This window comes from Gordionus sp. m RMFG-2023, chromosome 1, assembly GCF_954871325.1.
Source record: "Gordionus sp. m RMFG-2023 chromosome 1, tfGorSpeb1-WG-v2, whole genome shotgun sequence".
Lineage (NCBI taxonomy): Eukaryota > Metazoa > Nematomorpha > Gordioida > Chordodea > Parachordodidae > Gordionus > Gordionus sp. m RMFG-2023.
In genome coordinates this window covers 56,333,889-56,353,667 of record NC_088775.1, presented here as the reverse complement: position 1 = coordinate 56,353,667, position 19,779 = coordinate 56,333,889, and positions in this window count along the sequence as shown.

The following is a 19,779-nucleotide window of genomic DNA, read 5'->3' as shown; positions in this document are numbered from 1 at the left end:
CCGGGCCTAATATTTTTAAAAAAAATCGGGCCGTGTCGGGTCGAACCTTGGATATTTTTTTAAATATATCTAAATTTATCAATTTTATATAGAATTTTTTATGTCAAATAAAATTATTTGATTTTATTTACTGAAACTAAACTACATATAACATATGTCTTTTATTTTGAGTAATTATAAAGATTAATTTCTATATTTAAATAAATTCGAGCCGGGCTAGGTCGGTAAATTTTTTTTTTAAAAATTTCGGGTTCGGGCAGGGCCGGCAAAACTTTTCTAAAAAAATTTCGGGCCGGGCTCTTCTATGGTACATCTTCACTGAATTTATTTTAACATCTTTACAATATATATTTTTACCTATTTACTTTAAAAAAATTTGAAAAAGTTAAAAAAATAACGGTTATGACAATTGTCACATATCTATTACGTCAAAAAATTTCAAAAAACTTTAGAAATAACGATTATGACAATTGTCACTTATCTATGATACATCTACATCGAATTTTTAATTAAACGTATTTACAATCTAAAATTTAACCTATATGCGTCAAAAAATGTCAAAAAACTTTAGAAATAACGATTATGACAATTGTCACCTATCTATGGTACAACTTCACTGAATTTTTACTTAAACGTATTTACAATCTATATTTTTATCTATATGCGTCAAAAAATTTCAAAAAACTTTAGAAATAACGATTATGACAATTGTCACTTATCTAGGGTACATCTTCACTGAAATTTTAATTTAACATATTTACAATTTATGTTTTTACCCATTAGCGTCAAAAATAAACTAATATGTTTAAAAATACAAATTATGATAATTGTCATTTTTAGAAAGGAACATCATCATTGAATTTATAATTTAACATCTTTATAATATAAATTATATTTTTATCCTTTTCTGTCAAAGATTTCATAAATGTTAAAAAATAACATGACAATTATCACAAAGATGATCATGTAAAATAACTTATAAAAGTTTAATATAAATATTTAAAAATAAATTATTTAAACTAGTTCTTATATACTAAAAAAATAGATAATTTTACAAAAATGATAAAAATAAACCTATAAATAAAAGATTTCAACTAAAAAATTGTTTATTTAAATAAAATTTACAAAAAATTAATAAAAAAAAGTTTATTAACAAAAAAGAAAAAATCATTTAAAATTCAAATCAAATCAAATTTTGCTTAAAATTTGGGCGTGAAAATCATTAATTATTTGTAACAAAAATGATATTACTTAACTTACATTGCAGCTTATCATTTTTTATTAAAAGATATCAAATAAATATTCATTTTCATAATATATTATAAAATAAAAAATATTAAATTATATCATTTCTTTAAAATATTATAAATATATATAAATAAAATAAATTATTTTACTAAAAATAAATAAATAATAATTAATGCTTGTAATTTCTATTCACGACTTTACTCAAGTTGGAAGTCTAAATTAAAAAAAATAATTGTATTGTTAATTAATAATAAAAACTAATTTAAAATCACGACTTGAGTCGACTTGAGTTCACGACTTGGGTCGACTTGAGTTCACGACTTGAGTCGACTTGAGTTCACGACTTGAGTCGACTTGAGTTCACGACTTGAGTCGACTTGAGTTCACGACTTGAGTTCACGACTTGAGTCGACTTGAGTTAACGACTCGAATTCATAACTCAAGTCAGTTTGGGTCGATTTTTTCGACCCAAAACTTAGACTCAGTTTTCGACTAAGTCGACTCGACTCAGTCGTTTAACAACACTACTTGTAAGTTTTGTTCTTTATTGGTTCATTATTTCAATTAATTTTTTTAATCTTCTGTCTGCCAATTACCTGTTGAGATATAATTAAAAAAATTATAAAGAATGTGCTAAATATCTTTACAAAATTTAAATTAAAATATTAATTACCCTCATAAAGTCCTAAGCTATAAAATAAAATAAAAGTGTTTTAAAATTCCAAAATATTGTATTAATTGTTTGTTTTAGATTAATTTTTATATGTCTGAGCATATCAATATCTTATTCGACTCTGTAAAGACAGAGTCCAAAAATATGAGTAATTGTAACGAAAGTGAGTAATGGATGGCATTAACCCTTTTAGTTGATGATATAGACCGTTATTTGGAGGTAAAATTTATATTTTTTCGTATTTATTTGTATATTTAAAATATATGTAGGTAGACTTAGCATATAGCCAGATTTTATGGCTGAAGAAGACTTTCACAAAAGTCAAATATCAGAAATATCGAATACCTCATGCACATCTCAAAATAAAAGTTACATTAATATAAAAATATTTTTCAATTAACACCGAAAAAAACAAAAATAAAATGTACAAAATGTTCAAAATTTTTTAAAAATTTTTTTACTTAAGTTACTGTATATATTTATCAGAGATCTACAATAATTATTTTATTTAGCATAGCCTCGGGCATTATAATTTTAGCCAGGCCCGGCCGATATTTAAATATTTTTTATGCCCGGCCCAATAAAAGCTCAACATTCCCCCCCCCCTAATTTTTTTTATCTATGGGATTATGCAGACCCCTTTATTTTAAAAACTTTATTGCTAAATTTTTTTCGATATTGAGCAAATATTTTAGTAAATTATCTTTTTTTGGTTAAATATATGTTTGCAAAATTAATTTTGATTTTGTTCGTGAGTTTAAATGATTTTTTGGAGCCTTGGGTGGTCTACAATGACCACACCTGGTCATTTGTGTAACTATTTTTAATCTTTTTATTGATATATTAAGCTTAAATAAATACCTATTTTTATTCATTTTTATTAATCAAAAATTATAATATGATAAAATTTGAACCTCAGATAAGAGTTATTCCATATCAAATCAAACACTTTATAACTCGATCATCTCAAATTTTATAGAAGGTAAATAAAGTTTTGTAATAGGTGAATCCAATTAGCCTCTTAAGCGCTATTAGAACTATAGAGATAGGAATTCAAAGTGGTTCGGTTTAGTCATTTATCTAAAAAACAATTTTTTAAAATTGTATGGCTATAAAATAAGCTCTAACTAATATATGTTTATAGTGTTTTTATTAGTAAAATTATCGCAATTTTAAAAAATCGTTTTTACAAAAAATGACTATATAAAGTCGCTTTGAAGCTTTATCTCTATAGTTCTAAAAGAGCTAAGAGACTAAATTTTAGATTCACCAACTAAAAACTTTATTTTCCTAAATTTTATAAAATCTGAGATGGTAGGGTTGTAAATAATTCATTGATTTGATATAAAATTCTAAATTGTCAATTTTATATTACATTGTGACATTTTAAAATAGTTTCTCACTTTTTGACTAACTTGATAAAATAACATTAAATTATTATAATAACAGGTACAATCGTCATAGTAGACTTTATGTAGAATAATGTTTAAAATATGAAAGCTACAAATCAATTTTCTAAGATACAGCATTTTTAGATTTGGGTCTGAGGAGGCCTCAGTTAGTCTTCCTGGGTTTATTTTTCACCAGTGCAACTAAGGATTAACAACTGTCATTTTTAATGAGATTTCCCGGTGTTATGGATTGATATATTAAAGTAAAAAAATAATATCTCTAAATTCATATAATGATAATCTATATATATAATATATACTCTTTAAAAATGTTCATATGAATAATAAAGGTTAAAAATAAAATATAAAATGTTTAACATAGAGTTGGGCAGGTCCTCCAGAAAAAGAATCTAGGTACAGTTCTTTATAAAAAGATGGATCTTAGATACAGATACTATCTTATTCAAAATATCAAAAAGATACAAGATAAAAGATACTTGTATCTTTTGCTAAATGAGAGTGACTCAAATAGAAGTTACTTTTATAAAATTATCATTACCAATTAAATTAGAATAGTTTATACAGGGTTTCCCATTCAAAAAAGAAAAAGTCGCATTCAAAAAGGAAAAGGTTCGATCAAAAAAGGAAAAGAGTCAATCATAAAAGGAAAAGTTCCGATCAAAAAAGGGGGATTGTCAATCAAAAAGGTAAAAGTCCCATAGACTTAGGAAAAAGTCCGATCAAAAAAGGAAAAGTGTCAAACAAAAAAGGAAAAGGTCCAATCAAAAAAGGAAAATTCCCAAAAGGAAAGGAAAAGTGTCAATCAAAAAAGGAAAATTCCCATTCAAAAAAGAAAAATTGTTATTTTTTAAATTTTTCAAAAAAAAATTTATAATTTTTATTTATTTTTATTATCTTATTTTTTTTCTAACTTTTTGCGATTTCTTTACTTTATTTTTCTTACTATATCTTTTCTCAATTTATTTTTCTTCTCATTTTTGATAATTCTTTTGTCTTTTAAAAATCATTTATAAATTTTCCGTTATTTTTCTTCACCTCTCTGCTTTTTTTTAAAACAATTATTTACTTTTTTTTCATAGTAGATAAAAATATTTTGACATTTTAAGATTTCTTACTTATATTGTAATCTTTTACATACAATTCTAACCTTTTCAATCTTTTAAGTCATTTTTAATCTTTGTTTTTTTGATCTTTTCTCAATTTTTTTTCTTCTCATTTTTGATAATTCTTTTTCGAAATTATATTTAATTTACACTAAATTTCTGGCAGACAATTTTATATTAGAATTTTTTACATATCAAATTATTTAATTACAATTGCTAAATTAGAATAATCGTTTGGTTATAACGTACCTTTTTAAAATTAAATAAGTTTGAACTGTAATACCAATATAATATATTCATTTTTAAATTCTTATTTTTCAAATTTAAACATTTATGCAAGAAGCATTCAATATTTTTGAGCAAGTAAATAATTTTTTGTAATCATTTTTAAAACTATATTCTTTGATTTATGAATAATCAAACGTAAAATGATATAAATGTTAAAATCTAAAGAATTTTAATTTTTTTTGCCATTTCTTCCATTTGTTAAGTATATATTAAAAAACAATTTTTTTTTGTTTTAAAATAAAATTATGAAGATATGGTAAAAACAAGGGGAAAAAATATTAACAGTGAAACAAAAGCTCTAATAATTGATGCGTTAAAAAAGGATAGTATCAAAAATATAGCATCATTTTAAAGTAGGTTAAGACTGTGACAAATATTAAATACTCCCATCTCAAAAATGGAATAAAATATAGTTTACCCAAAGGAGGTTCACGTGCACGCAATAGATTAAATCAAGAACAGGAAGAATATATATTAAATTGTATAAATTTGTACTTTACTTTATCATTAAAAAGGTTATGTGAAATGATTAAAGAAAGATATTTGTTAATATGTCAAGTCATCAAAATTAATAATATTATTTAATTGAGTCATCGTTATCGATATTAAGATTGTTATTTTAGAGAGTCTTAATTATCATAAAAAATATTTTTTTATTTGATTATTAATAAATTTATATTTATTTTAAAATTTAAAAAATATTGTTAAATAATAAGAATTAAATTAAAAATTTTATATATTTGATTATTAAATAGTAATATGTCTAAATTTTATATTTAAATTATTATCTTTATTTTAATATTCTGATATACTTAGTTTACAGCTATTCAAATTTGACTTTTCTTTTCATTTTACATTTTATTGATAACCTTTTCTTATTAACTTATATCTATAAAAAAGATATATATATGAGATAAAAAAAGTTAATAAACATGAATTATTATTAATAAAACTTTATCTTATCTTTTAAAATATAAAAACCTTAAAAAAGGAAAAAATATTATTAACTAGTGCTGTAAAGTAACATCAAAAAAGTAACGTTGTTTATTTTTGAAAAAAAGAAATGTCATTCGTTACCTTCTTAGAGAGGTAACAAGTAACGGTAACGTGTTTCTTTTTTTGAGCAACGGTAAAGCAAAACTTAATTATTTTCAAAATATTAAAAAAGAAAAACATATTTTATTTTACTATAAAATTACTTTTATTATTTTTTAATATAAATAATTTAAGCCGAGTTTTTAATTCATATTAACCACCATTCCTTCATTTTTATTTTAAATTCTCGTTATTAAATTTTTAGTCGAAACTTAATCTAATTAATATTCAATCAAAATTCAAAGTAAATAAATACTATAATTATAATGTAATTTTTAATTTTCGTGGGAATGTTGCCAATTCATCAAGAATTTCGTTTGTTGTTGGAATTAAATCTCTGTGGATATTTAACAGAGCTAGCCCATTTAGCCGAGATCCGGAAGTAGAACTTCGTACATATGTTTTCAACCTTCTCAAGTTGGAAAAAGTCCTTTCATCCGTACATGTTGTAATAGGCAAACATGCAAGAATATAAAACAACTTCAAAATATTAGGAAATTGAGCCAAGGTTTCTTTACACCGATTGAGCTAGCATGCTCAGGTAAAATAGCTAAATGTAGTAATTTGAATAATGTTAATGTACTCACAAGGAAATGAAATTTTAATAAATTTGTTTATAAAAAATAAGTTTTATGTTGGAAAATTGATATTCAAATATTTGTAAAATTTTGAATGGGGGGGGGGGGGGATTAAAATTTTTATTAGCTTAAAATGATATTTATGAAAACAATCATATTTGCGTTGGGCCCCCCCCATTGGTTACGCGCCTGATTAGATTATATGAATATATAATATCGTCAATGTGGTATTTTCGGCAATGTGGGTAGTCAGGGTAAATAGGTTATTCGGTTCCATGTCAATTCAGCGAAACTTTTATCTCTAAAAATTTTTGGTGAAACCTTTACGAATGTCGTTTATCGCGAATGAATTTAGTGACACTTTTATTGCGAATCCACATTAGCGAATACTTTTCTGAGAAGACAATATCGCGAAACAATATTGCAAGGTTTCTGTCGTATACATCAAATCATGCTACCACGAATGCTATATTTATAAAAAATTTATTTTACAGGAGCATATCTGTATTCAATGTTTTATGATAATTTTACAATAAAAATAATCTTGTCTAAAGCTCAATTTATTCTGAAATTATTTTAAATCTTATATCGTAGTAATTTTTACGATGGATTAGATTAGTATTAAAATATCTCGTTCATAAGATTCGTAGTGAAGGCTTAAAAATAATTTCAAATATTATATTAGTTTACTTTCCAAAGAGCTATCCTAGACTCTTTTTACTTTTTATTTTCTTCTCGCTTTGTACGATATTTTATTTTATTAATATAGTTAGTTTTATATGTAAAACAATTTTTAAACATATTAAAGAGTATAAATTGTTAGTATTTTATTTATAATATTGTGGTTTTAATATATTATTATTTTATTTTTAATTCTAAAATATAAAACAATGTAAAAATAAATGATATGTAGCGCCATACATATAAAACATAAATAAATTAAATTCTTAAAGCATTTTTTATTTAATTTAATATTTTAATTTTTTTTTATAAAATATTATAATTTGTTATTTAAATGAAAAATAAATATAGTTTATTACTGATATAAGCTACATATCATTACATATATTGGCGACTTAAAGACAGGAGTTACTTACTAACGCCTTACACCCCTTAAAACCCCCTCAACTCTTCAGGCCATATTCGTCTGCGGAGCTGATCCTCTCTTCCTTCGGCCCACACTACTCTATTTACTTTGCACCCCATATTCTCCACAATCACTCTGAACTCCCATTTTTTATTACCCTCATACATTTTCGCCAAAACGGTCTATCCTACCATAAATTCGGATTAAACTTCGTCTTCGTCCGTTCCCTTCTTTGCATTGCCGGTCTTAGCGCATCCAACCAAATTCGAGTTCGCCTTGCTATCAGATTGGAAAAACTATTCGTTTATTTTATCTTATCGTCTACTTTAAAATTTTTCTGCTTTCCCTAATTTAACAATTTTATATAAATACTAGAAGATAGCCCGTCAAAAATGACGGGGAATGAGAATTTTATTTTTATGATAGTTGTTAGCTGTTATTTGAAAATAATGTCCAATTTTTATTCTTTTTACCCCCCCCCCCTCAGGCCAGGTTTAATCCATTAAAACTATGGGTAAATACTATGGTTTGAGTAAAAATAAATTTAAAGCTTTTACTTAATAATACTAATATTATTTGTTAAATATTACTGATCACTTATACCTAATATTTAATATTTTAAAAAATTCCCAGGCAATACAAAGCCATAAGTTTGAAAAATTCTTCCAAGTAAATGAAAGATCATAAAATTTTGGTAGTTGGAACTAAAATAAAATATTTAAATAATCATAATGAATTTAAAAATACAATCAAAATAAGATTTTCATGGGCCTTGTTTTTTTGATCAGGCCGAGCCCAGGCCTGCAAAAAAATTTGTTTTAGGCCAATGTCTGACCCAAAGTTAATAATAAAAAAATTTTCAAGAGTCCAAACTCATAATAATTTTTAAAATTTCCCCCAAGCCCAGCCCAATATAATTTATAAAAATAAATTCCAAGCCCAGCCTAACCCATAATAATTTTATAAAAAAATTTTCTCAAACCTGGCCAACCCATAGTAATTTTCAAAATTTTTTCCCAAATCTGGAGATAAGTAAAGCTTTAAAAACCATATCTATTTTTTATTCTATTTTAACTCAGCTCACCCCTACTTCAGACCAAGACCAACCCATTAAGACTAAGAGTGAACTATTTTTGAATGAAAATATATTTTAATTAACTTTTACCTGAGGGCCATATAAATATTTTGTGTTAAATATTACACCTATGCCTAATATTAAAAAAAAATTCCACCAGGTTCACATACTTGAGAAATTTTTCTCAAACCCGCCAAAGACCATAATAATTTTTGTAGTTGAGAACTGAAATAAAATATATAAAAAGTCACAATGCATTTAAAAATACAATCAGAATATGAAAGTTGCATAAGCCTTGGTTTTTGATCAGGCCTGGCCATGTCTTCAAAAGAAATTTTCAGACCAATTTCTAGCCCATATCTAAAATTACTGGAATCTAATACTATATTAATTTAAAAATGTTTCTCCAAGCTACGTCCAAGTTCATATTAATTGTGAAAAATATTTCCCAAACCCAGGAGAACCCAGAATAATTTTTTTTTGCCTTGGATCCAGAGAAATAGGTCTGATGTAAGGTGTTTATAAGAATTAAATCTGGCTATACATATTTTTTTTGCCATTTTATATTGGGAAAATTTTTCAAAATTATCATCAAATGAAGGGGAAACATCTGATTTACCCATCATTCTACTGGTTAGCTCCTGGTAATTATATGAAATGAATACATTAAAGTAACATGCTGAAAATATGTTCATCCTAATTTAAAATTCAAACAAACCACCACCCTTTCAAATGATTTATTACTTAGTTACAAAATATAAATTTAAGACTGTTGTTTTCTGAAAGTTCAATATAATATTCGGAGGAATAATAAGAATCAGGTTTATTTTTCAAAAAATCCCATGATATATTTTAATAAATTCATGAACCAAGTTTATTTTATTAAAGAATCAAATTTATTTTTCACTGAAAATACAAAAAAAAATCGTTTTTTATAAAATATTTAATTTAAATTATCTCCGTAAGTAACAAAATGACCTTTCGAAATAAATTGCAACTTGTATAATGTCATTAACAATTAGAATTTGTATGGTTCGATGTCGTTAACAAAAAAAGAAAAACAATTTAAAATTTGAATGTCATTACCAAAACAAATAGTTTAAAGGAGAATAAAAAAAACAATTACAACTACTTAACAAATACATTGTTGTTAAATTATAATAGAATAAATAAAAAGATATAATAGGAGGTTATTATTCATGGACAAATTATATATAAGTAAAACAAAAAGGTTATACATTTAATCAAAAATGTTATAATAAGTTATGAAAACATACCTTCTACAATTAAATTATGAAGTTATGAGAAAATATGCAAAACTATGGAATGCATGTCGAAAGGCTAAATTTTCAGAAAAGATAAGAGAGATGCAAATATTTATTTATGCATAAAATTTACCTAATTATATATAGTTGTATAAAATTCAATATGGAATGGATCCTTCTTAAGGGTTTTAACACAAAACTCTCATCTAGCAAGAATAATTTTTAGATTATAAATTACAAATACAAATGAATAAAAATTTAATTTAAAAGATTTTTTAATTGTGTACATAAATTAAAATTACCAAATATATACTTCATTAACATATTTTATAAAAATAATGGAAAATTTTAGAATAACCTCAAATAAATATAAATCTTTAAATAACACCTAAGATAGGAAAATTTCTGATTTATCCCTTATCAAATAAAGGAGAAAATTTTGATTCCCCAATATAATGGTATAAATTTTTAAATACCTAAGATAGGAATATTTCTGTTTCATCCCTCATCAAATAAAGGAGATAATTTTGATTCCACAATATAATGGCATAAAATTTTAAATTATACATAAATTCAAGAATTTAGATAGTATTTAAATAAATCTCTCTTGAATTGGTACTTGATGCATTTAAACTTCTACTGATCTAAATATTCAGGAATAGGTATAATATTAGGTGTGTATTGAGTGCATTTAATTATCTTTTGCAGGAATCTAATTGGACGAATATTTTTTAAAAGAATATTAAAAATTTTTAAATATAAGAAATACCTATTTAATAGTTTTAATTTTAAAGTAACTATAAACTTTGAATCGTATCTTCTATTTGATTACCTTAGCCAGTTTAAGAAAAAAAAAATTCATTTTGCCAGATTAAAAAAAAACGTTCTTGTTGGGATTCGAACCTAAGTCGATCATATTTGTAAATGACGCTCTTGCCGATTGGGCCACAGTCACTTTGCAAAATTAACGATTTTTTAAATATATATATTATAAATTGTGAAAGTGTGACTGTCCCAGTGTGATAAGGCTTTTATATATATTATAGATTTATTAACCATTTCTACTACCTCAGGTACTGCCGAAAGGGTCATGAGTAAAATTAAATTATTAAAACAAGACTTTGTAATACCATGAAAGATCCATTTCTTAATAATTTAGCCATTTTATCATTGGTAAAAAATTTAAATTAGATATTGATGAAATTATAAATTCTTTCGCTTTCTATTTCCCTAATTTGTCTAAATTATTAATTTAAAAATAATATTTTAAAAGTTTATATTATTATACATTTTTTTATATTATATATTAAAGATTGATGCAATAAAAATTTTTTTTGAAATTTATAGGTGTCAAAAAATAATTGACCATTTTTTCGAAAAGGGGTGGGGGATCATCTTACTTCTTCATACTCCACCCACTTTGAAAATGCATCTACTACTTATATATCTTATTTTCAAAGTCGAAAAAGTCCAAGTGAATGCGCTCCCACTGCTGAGTTGTTTTCGGCCACACACTTTCCCTCTCTTTTCAGGGAATCGTCGCCCAGGAATTATATCTAACACAAGCTTGGCTGATGTTTTCAATATCTTTATTCATTCCCGGCCACCATACATATTCCCGTCCCCATTGTTTCATTCTCTCCATTCCTTTCCAGCATGAATCATCGACATCACGGTCTCCCTTAATTTGAACGGTATAACACTCCGACTTCCTCACACTAGATATTCATCTATTATTGCCAACTCCTTTTTTATATATTTGAACGCTTTATCTCCTTCCTTCCACGTTTTCCATTCCCTTAGGCAGGCTTTAATTCGTCTCAATTCCCGATTTATTAAAGTTACCCTTTAATCTATTTCCATGTGACCGGCCCTCCTCTGGATATTCCGGCCATCGTTCTCCTCCGCTCTACATCTAGATAAGATGTCTCGTAAATAATTTTCTTTCCCTCGGTGATATTTCACCTGCGCGACAAAACTGACTACTAGCAATAATCATCTTTGTAACCGGTACGATAGCATTAATTACTTGACCTTTTTGAATAGATGTATAAACGATTTATGGTGCGTGAAATAACAAACCTGCATCCAATTAGATACTCTCGGCATTTTGTTAATCCATAAATGACGGCTAGCGCTTCCTGCTCTATCACAAAATACCTGGTCTCTGCTATTCTATATCCTCGAAAAAAATAATATGGCCTTTCTATTTCATCAACACAATGTAACAAAACTCCTCCTACACCCCTATTAGACGCGTCCACGGCCAATATCATTTATTATTAAAACACTAAAATATCCTTTCCAATTCTGCATTTCAACTCTTTGAAGGTCGCCTCTTGTTCCTCTGTTCATTCAAATTTCTTTCACTTTTTCAGAAATCGATACAACGGCGCCGCTACCCGAGCAAATCCCTCCACGAATCGATGGTAATACACCTCCATCCCTGTAATTTTGTGTCTAAGATATGTTACCTCCCTGACTCCCAGCACACTTTTTTCCGCACTGGCCCGCAATCCTTTTTCTTTTATTCTCCGAAATACTTCCTCCAATTTTTGTTTATGCTATCCCGGTATTTCTTCCAGTCGCCAACACATCGTCCATATAGTATAAAACCCCCTCCATTCCCTGAAACACGGCATGTTCGTTGAAAAATAGGAGCTGAGACATGAAGTCAAAATGGCAATCTACAAAATCAATCCCTTAGGTGTAGTAATAGTCAATAATTTATTTACCCCTAGTTTTACCCGCAGTTTCAGATATGCATTAGAGAAATCACTTTTGAAAAATAATAATTCCCCTTTAAACTATTCGTGGCAACGGTTATTTGACTTCTACAACCCACGGATTTAACGTAACCCGAAAATCTGCGCATAGACGGAGTTTTCTATTAACCTTCTTTACGGGCATCAACGGTGTTGCCCACTCGCTGTATTCTACAGGACATACAATGCCTTTTTGTACCCATTGATCCAATTTCATTTCTATACTTCCTTTCTCCATTCAAACGGTATCAGTCGTAACGCACAAAATTTTGGAACACAACCATCCTTTAATTTAATATAACTTCATAATCTCTGAGACATCCCAAATCTTTATTAAAAAGTTCCTAATAATATTGTACTAATCTCCGAACTCCCTCTTGCATTTTTCATATCCAATTTCCCTCCGTTTTCTTTAATAATTAGCAACTCCTCTTCACTGCGCCGCGTTTCAGCACTCATTACCCCTCGATTCTCTCGATGCTGCCATATATCCCTTATCCCAGTCTTCTCTTTCTCCTCCCCTCTCTTAATATCACAATATTCTAATATTTCCTGGGTAATTTTTACTTATTTCCCTTCCAAAATTATTTTCCTTCATTACACCCCTAAATTCTTTCCCCTATTTCACTTATAGAATTCTTTTCACCTATTTCGCTCTTGAAATAATTTCCTCTTGTTTCCCTCCTAGAATTTCTACCTTATCTCTCTCCCAATACTCCCAAATGAGTTCCTCCGATTACTCCCCAAAGAGTGCCTCCGATTACTCCCCAGTGATTGCCCCCGATTAATCCCCAATGAGTCTCCCGATTACTCCCCTTGATTTATCTCTTCCATTATCCTCCGTTAGTTTACTATTAACCCCGGTCTCAACTTCCATTAACACATACTTATTCAACGTCATAACGGCATACTCCTCATTAGTTTGGTACAAATACGCCCCAACATGGAAACACCCCCCCCCTAAAACTATACTATGGACCAATTCTAGTGATCCAATTCTACCCCCACACCGTTTCTATATTATGATTGATAATCCACAAATCTAATATTTCAACCCTTTCCCCCAATGTTGCTACTATTTTCACCCTCCCCATTGCAACCAACAGGGTCCCATCAAATTATCTTATTCTTAACTCTTCATTTTCTATAATCTCCCCCGGCCAAATACTCTGATATCTATTATATTCAATTACTGAAATAGCGGGTTCCGTATCAAACAACATGGGAATTATCTTTCCATTTAAATTTATCACCACTCTGGGACACGGATCAAGTACTATCCCTTCTTGTACCATATTTACGCGCCCTTCTTTATTCATTTTTCCCTAGAAAGCCCTTTCCTTGTTTCTCTTAACCGCCTCAACCAGTATTGTAGATTTTTTGCCATCATATAGTCACCAATTCTCACACTTCCTCGCTACATGTCCACCCTTTCGACATCTAAATTCTATCTTTTGTTCTCCCGTTTGTTCCAAAATAGATTCAACCGTCCCTTCCATTTTCTCGCCTCAATAATTTATTCGGGGCATTCTGACCCATTACTCTCTGCGGAAATCCTCCTCTAGTGTTATAATTGCTCGAATTGCACTCCTCTTCATTGTGACAAAATCGTCCACACCCTGCACACCGCAAATTTTCTTGTTTTCCCCGACAGTATGGAGGTATATGTCCAAATTTTGCACATTCAAAACATTTAGTTTTCCTACAATCCCGAACCATATGTCCTTGTCTACCGCAATTAAAACATCTTATCCTTCCCTGTTTTATTTCCATTCTCCTTCCCTTAGAGTTTTCTCTTGGCTATCTATAGGATCTCAACACCTGATTACTATTAAAATTTTGTCTACCAGAACCATATACATGTCTGCTCACATCACTATCCGTCCACCCATTAATTAACTCCTGAATCGGTAACCATGTTACTTTACCCATCATATCCTCCTCCTCATTATGCCCCTCAATGGTTAAAGTCTGCCCTTTAATTTTTACGATGCGACTTCTTCTCATTCTTCACCCCCAAATTAAACTACATATCCATATTAATAAGATCACTAACGCTCCAAAAATATTATACTGTATTTCCCAATATTTAACAAATTTTAATGTTTTCATGTTTGATTATAAAAAATTAACTATCACCTTTAAAATAAAATTTTAACTATCTGTAAGGTTAAAAGATAAGCTATTATTTATATGGTAAATAATCCAACAATATACATATACATCGACAATTTTTGAAAGATAAATAAACCTATTTCCGATAAGAGGTTGTCCAATCCGTGTCTTCAAGTTATATAATTCACATATATTATGGCTTTTATATATTAACAAAAAAAAATGGGCAGCACTTTTGTGTAACTGGTTTAAGGGAAAAATGGGCAGCACTTCCGTGTAATTGGTTTACGGAAAAAAATGGGCAGCACTTCCGTGTAATTGGTTTACGGAAAAAAATGGGCAGCACTTCCGTGTAACTGATTTACGGAATAAAATGGGTAGCACTTCCGTGTAACCGGTGTTATTGTGAAGTCTCCTATTTGTGCTACTACAATCCTCCAATTTGCTCTTACGCAAACCTGCTCTTAGGGCCTATATATTAATCCTCCAAATTGCGCTTATGCAAACCTGCCCTTATGGCCTTTGTATTAATTCCGATATTACAGATTTTATTCACAAAAGAGATCGCAGATCAGTCTTGGCCACCAATATTACATTTTCACAGGTTTGGGAGTTTTAAATTAATCTATATATATATAATGTGCCCTTCTTTCTAATTTTCTTTTTTACTTATTCTTTATTTGACACATAAAATCTTTTAACCCACAAATTATAAAAAAAATGATAATTTTTTTTTTATAATATACTATTATATTATAAACTAATAAAAAATAAACAAAAATAATAATACAAAAAAAACATTCCAATGAAATATATAATCGATTAAAAAAATAATATATCTATTGAACATCGCTACAAACTCAATAAAGAAAAAATATATCCTTGAAAATCTATAACCAAAAAATACAAGATTCTTTAAACGATTATGACAAGACCAGTTAACAAAGCAAATGTCAAACTATACATATGAAGAGATGCCCAACCCAAAATTCTACCACCAAGATGTATACCAAATGCAAAAACCTAATAGATGGATACAAGAAAAAATCATTGAGGTTAAAGATGTTCGATGGGCAAAAGTCTTGTAACCGCCGTCTACAAGGATGAAGGGAGCAACTTTGCGCTGATTTCAAAGACACTATATATCTAGTTCTAGAAGATTTCAAATATCCACTTCCACGAATAAACAACTTAATAGCTAAACTTTCGGGGCAAGAAATTTATAAAGATAGATTTCAAAAATGCGTTTCTACAGATTCCCATTGATAAAAGTTGCAGAAATCTTTTGACAATATCCACACAAGAGATACTACTAATTTACAAGACTTCCTTTTGGGCTAAAGACCTCATCTGCAATCTTTCAACAAATTATTGATCAGATGTTCGGTGATATGAAAGATGTCATACATTGACGATTTACTTATAACTGGAAATAATGATGAAACTCATTTAAACAACATCAAAAAGGTGTTCGAAAAGATATTATCTTATGGGTTAGTATTTAATTTGGCCAAAAGCTTATTTTTTAAAAACGAAGTAAGGTTCCTGGGTCATGATATTGACGCCAAGGGGATTCATGCAAACTATGACAAAATTGAAGCAATAAATAAATATGCCAGAACCAAAACCAGCTGCTAAATTATTGACATTTCTAGGAATGGCTGGTTTCTATAGAAAACTTTTAACAACTTTGCAGAGAATGCTGCTTTTTTATATAAAATTGTTAACAAAGGAAAATGGGAACTTAGAATACTCTAGAAGTTTTAATGATTTAAAGACCTTGATTAGTCTCCCTCCAGTTTTGCCTTATTTTAATCCTGAATTACTTATCGGAATTGCAACTGATGCATCTAAATATGGTTTAGGAGCTAAATTATTTCATACTGAAAAAGATGGCAAAGAAAAACCAATAGCTTTTGGGTCGAGAATATCATTAAAATCCGAAATGAATTACACCAATATTGAGCGTGAGGCTTTCGCAATTATGTTTGCTATGAGAAACCAGGAATACATCGAGACTAAATTTACAAAACCTTTAGTCCATATTTTTACTAAAAGACTTAAGGATAACAGTACTATGTCCTTAAGACTTCAAAAATGGCATATAACATTAGAAGGTTATGATTTCAACATAAAGTATAAAGCCGGAAAATACAATGTTGTTCCTGATTTTCAAGATTACCACAAAAAAGTAACGATGAAATTGTTAAAAATATCACAATTATATATGACTTTGGAGATATACTTATTAACTTTAATAAAATATGTGACAAAATTTATAAAGATATTGAAATAACACAAGTCATCAATGATATTAAGAACAATGAGCCTATAAAAAATAAGATTTATAAAAACATTGAATTGAAATTAAGTATAATTAAAGATTGTCTTTACAAAAATTACAAAATCATAATTCTGTCTAGTATGAGAAAAAACATACTGCAGTCTTTACATGAAGGGAGCAGGAAAAATCAAATCTTTAGTCAAAGATCACATGTGGTGGTCTGGTATGAATAATGACATTGAGATGGAAGTAAAAAGTTGTGACGACTGTAATATATATCATGACAATCCTAAAAAGATATTAAAAAATCATGGGTTTCGACAACCAAACCATTTGAAAGGACACACATAGATTATGCGCGTCCGCTTTTCACAAAAAATTGGTTGATAATAGTCGATGCCTAGAGAAAATTTCCAATTATTGTTCCTGTAAAAAATATTACAAATGAAATTACATTAAAAGAATTTTTTAAAGCCACATCTCTATTCGTAATACCTGAAATCATAGTTACTGATAATGGCACTAACTTGATAAAATGATTTTGAGAAATTTTGCAATGATTATGGTATCAAACATTTACTTACTTCCAAATACCAGAAGCAGTCTAATGGCTAGGTGGAATGTATGGTGAGAACGTTTAAGACACACATTACAAAGATATAAAGATTGACTTAGATACTTGACTTGACAAATTTTTATTCAATTATAAAAACACACCAAATGATACAACGGGAGTTGCACCTTCTAAAAGAATGTTTAATCGCGACATAAGAATTAAATGAGACTTATTAAAACCGCTAGAATTAAATGAAGATAGAGATAACATAGACATGATGTTTCAAGTTAAAACAGATAAAGGTATTATAAGAAGACATTTAAATCTATTAAGAAAATGGGATTGTTACAATATATTTTTAAATTATGATACTAACTCTAATAATTCTTTTAAGGAGGGAAGTGTGGACATAAATACCAATACCATAAATAAAAATAATGTAATACCTATTTCTAGACCAACCCGTATTAAACATAATCTTATTTAAAAGATTATATATCTTAATATATAAAAATATATGTAAAATAAATATTTAACACTTAAATGCAAAAATAAATTGAACATTGAAAATATGATATAATAATCTTATTGATTTATCATTCCAATATTCGATTATTTAACTTAATCAATTTAATTTTATTCTATATATTATATTCCGATAATTCACTTATTATAATATCCAATTTGTTCAATTATTATTCCAAATTATTCATGACTTATTGGTGATGATAACAATTTTTAAAATTGATAATAATAACAAAGGAGTACCACAAGTAAAGTTATATGACGAAACAACGATTGATGAAAACAACTAACGATAAGGATATCAAGCTAACGATTTGAACAAACCAACGTACAAACTCAAAAACGATTTGGAAAGACCAACGTGTGAAATAAAATGCGATATAGACAAGCAAATGATAACAAATGTGACTTAAGCAACAACGTGAACAGTCAAATTGATGAACCATTTGGTCAACAAGCTCTCAATGACAGCTTACATGAAATTATAGGAAAGCTTCTTAGAAGAGGGAGAATGTTGACTAGTCAAATTCTTAATCTTAAACGAAAATTCAATTTCTTATATTATTATCTTTATTTTTGTAAAAAAACTTATTTTATATTCAGATTTACTTGTTCTTATTTTTATTTTGGTAAAACTATTTTCATATTTATTATTCAAATTGTAATTTTTATGTATATGTATAGATACCAGCGATATTTCACAAAGATAGATATAATTTTAGAGATAACTTAAATAAAATTTTTTGATATTTGAATATCAACTCTATTTTAGCAGTTAGTGTTAATTAAGAAATATGATATAAGCATATATATAATTTTATAGGTTATGGAACCGATTGCTATGGCTATTTCAATTTTAGAGAACGAATAAAAAATGAATTTGGGATATCTCACTTCCACGATAAATATTATAATATTAAAACTTAAAGAAAAAGCTCTAAATAATTTCAAGTTTTGTAAGCCGCTCATTAATTCAATCCTGGAAAGCATAGATAAAAGGTATCAGTTCAAATATTGCATGCAATTTCTTATTTGATTATCTATTATTTTCAATAGATTCAAACACATCTATAAAGATGAATATATACTATCCACAATAATTCATCCGCTATTTAAATTTGCCATGGATAAAATTAGAGGTCAACAAAGGAAGAATGCTTGAACTTATTTCCAGTTTGAGAGAAGATATTGATAAAGAAAGAGCATACTTAATTCCTTTATCCAACACACATACCAGAATATTCCCTGATAAAGTTTAATTTTTTTGATGAGGAAATGAATGAAGATTCTTGTGAAGAGGATCTATTAAGCTTTTTTCAAAATAAAGATAATTCTTTAAATATTTTTAATAAATTCCCCGGATTAAATTTTTTATTTATTAAATATAATACAACTCTCCTATCCTCTGCGCCAATTGAAGGTATATTTAGCATGGCGAAAGCTTTTTTGAGCACTAAATGCTCCTGTTTGTCTGATCAAAATTTTGAAAATCGATTTTTGCTAAAAATAAATAAAAAATTGTTACAAAAAGATGCTATCATATATATAATATATTATTTTTGTATAATTTTAATTATATTATAGTTAAATTTTTAAATTAAAAGATTTTACCTTATTATATATTCTTGTTGTGTAGTTTTATTTATATTATATATTGTAGGAAAAAAATAAATATTTTTTTTGTATAAATTTAATTTTTTAAGTAAAGGG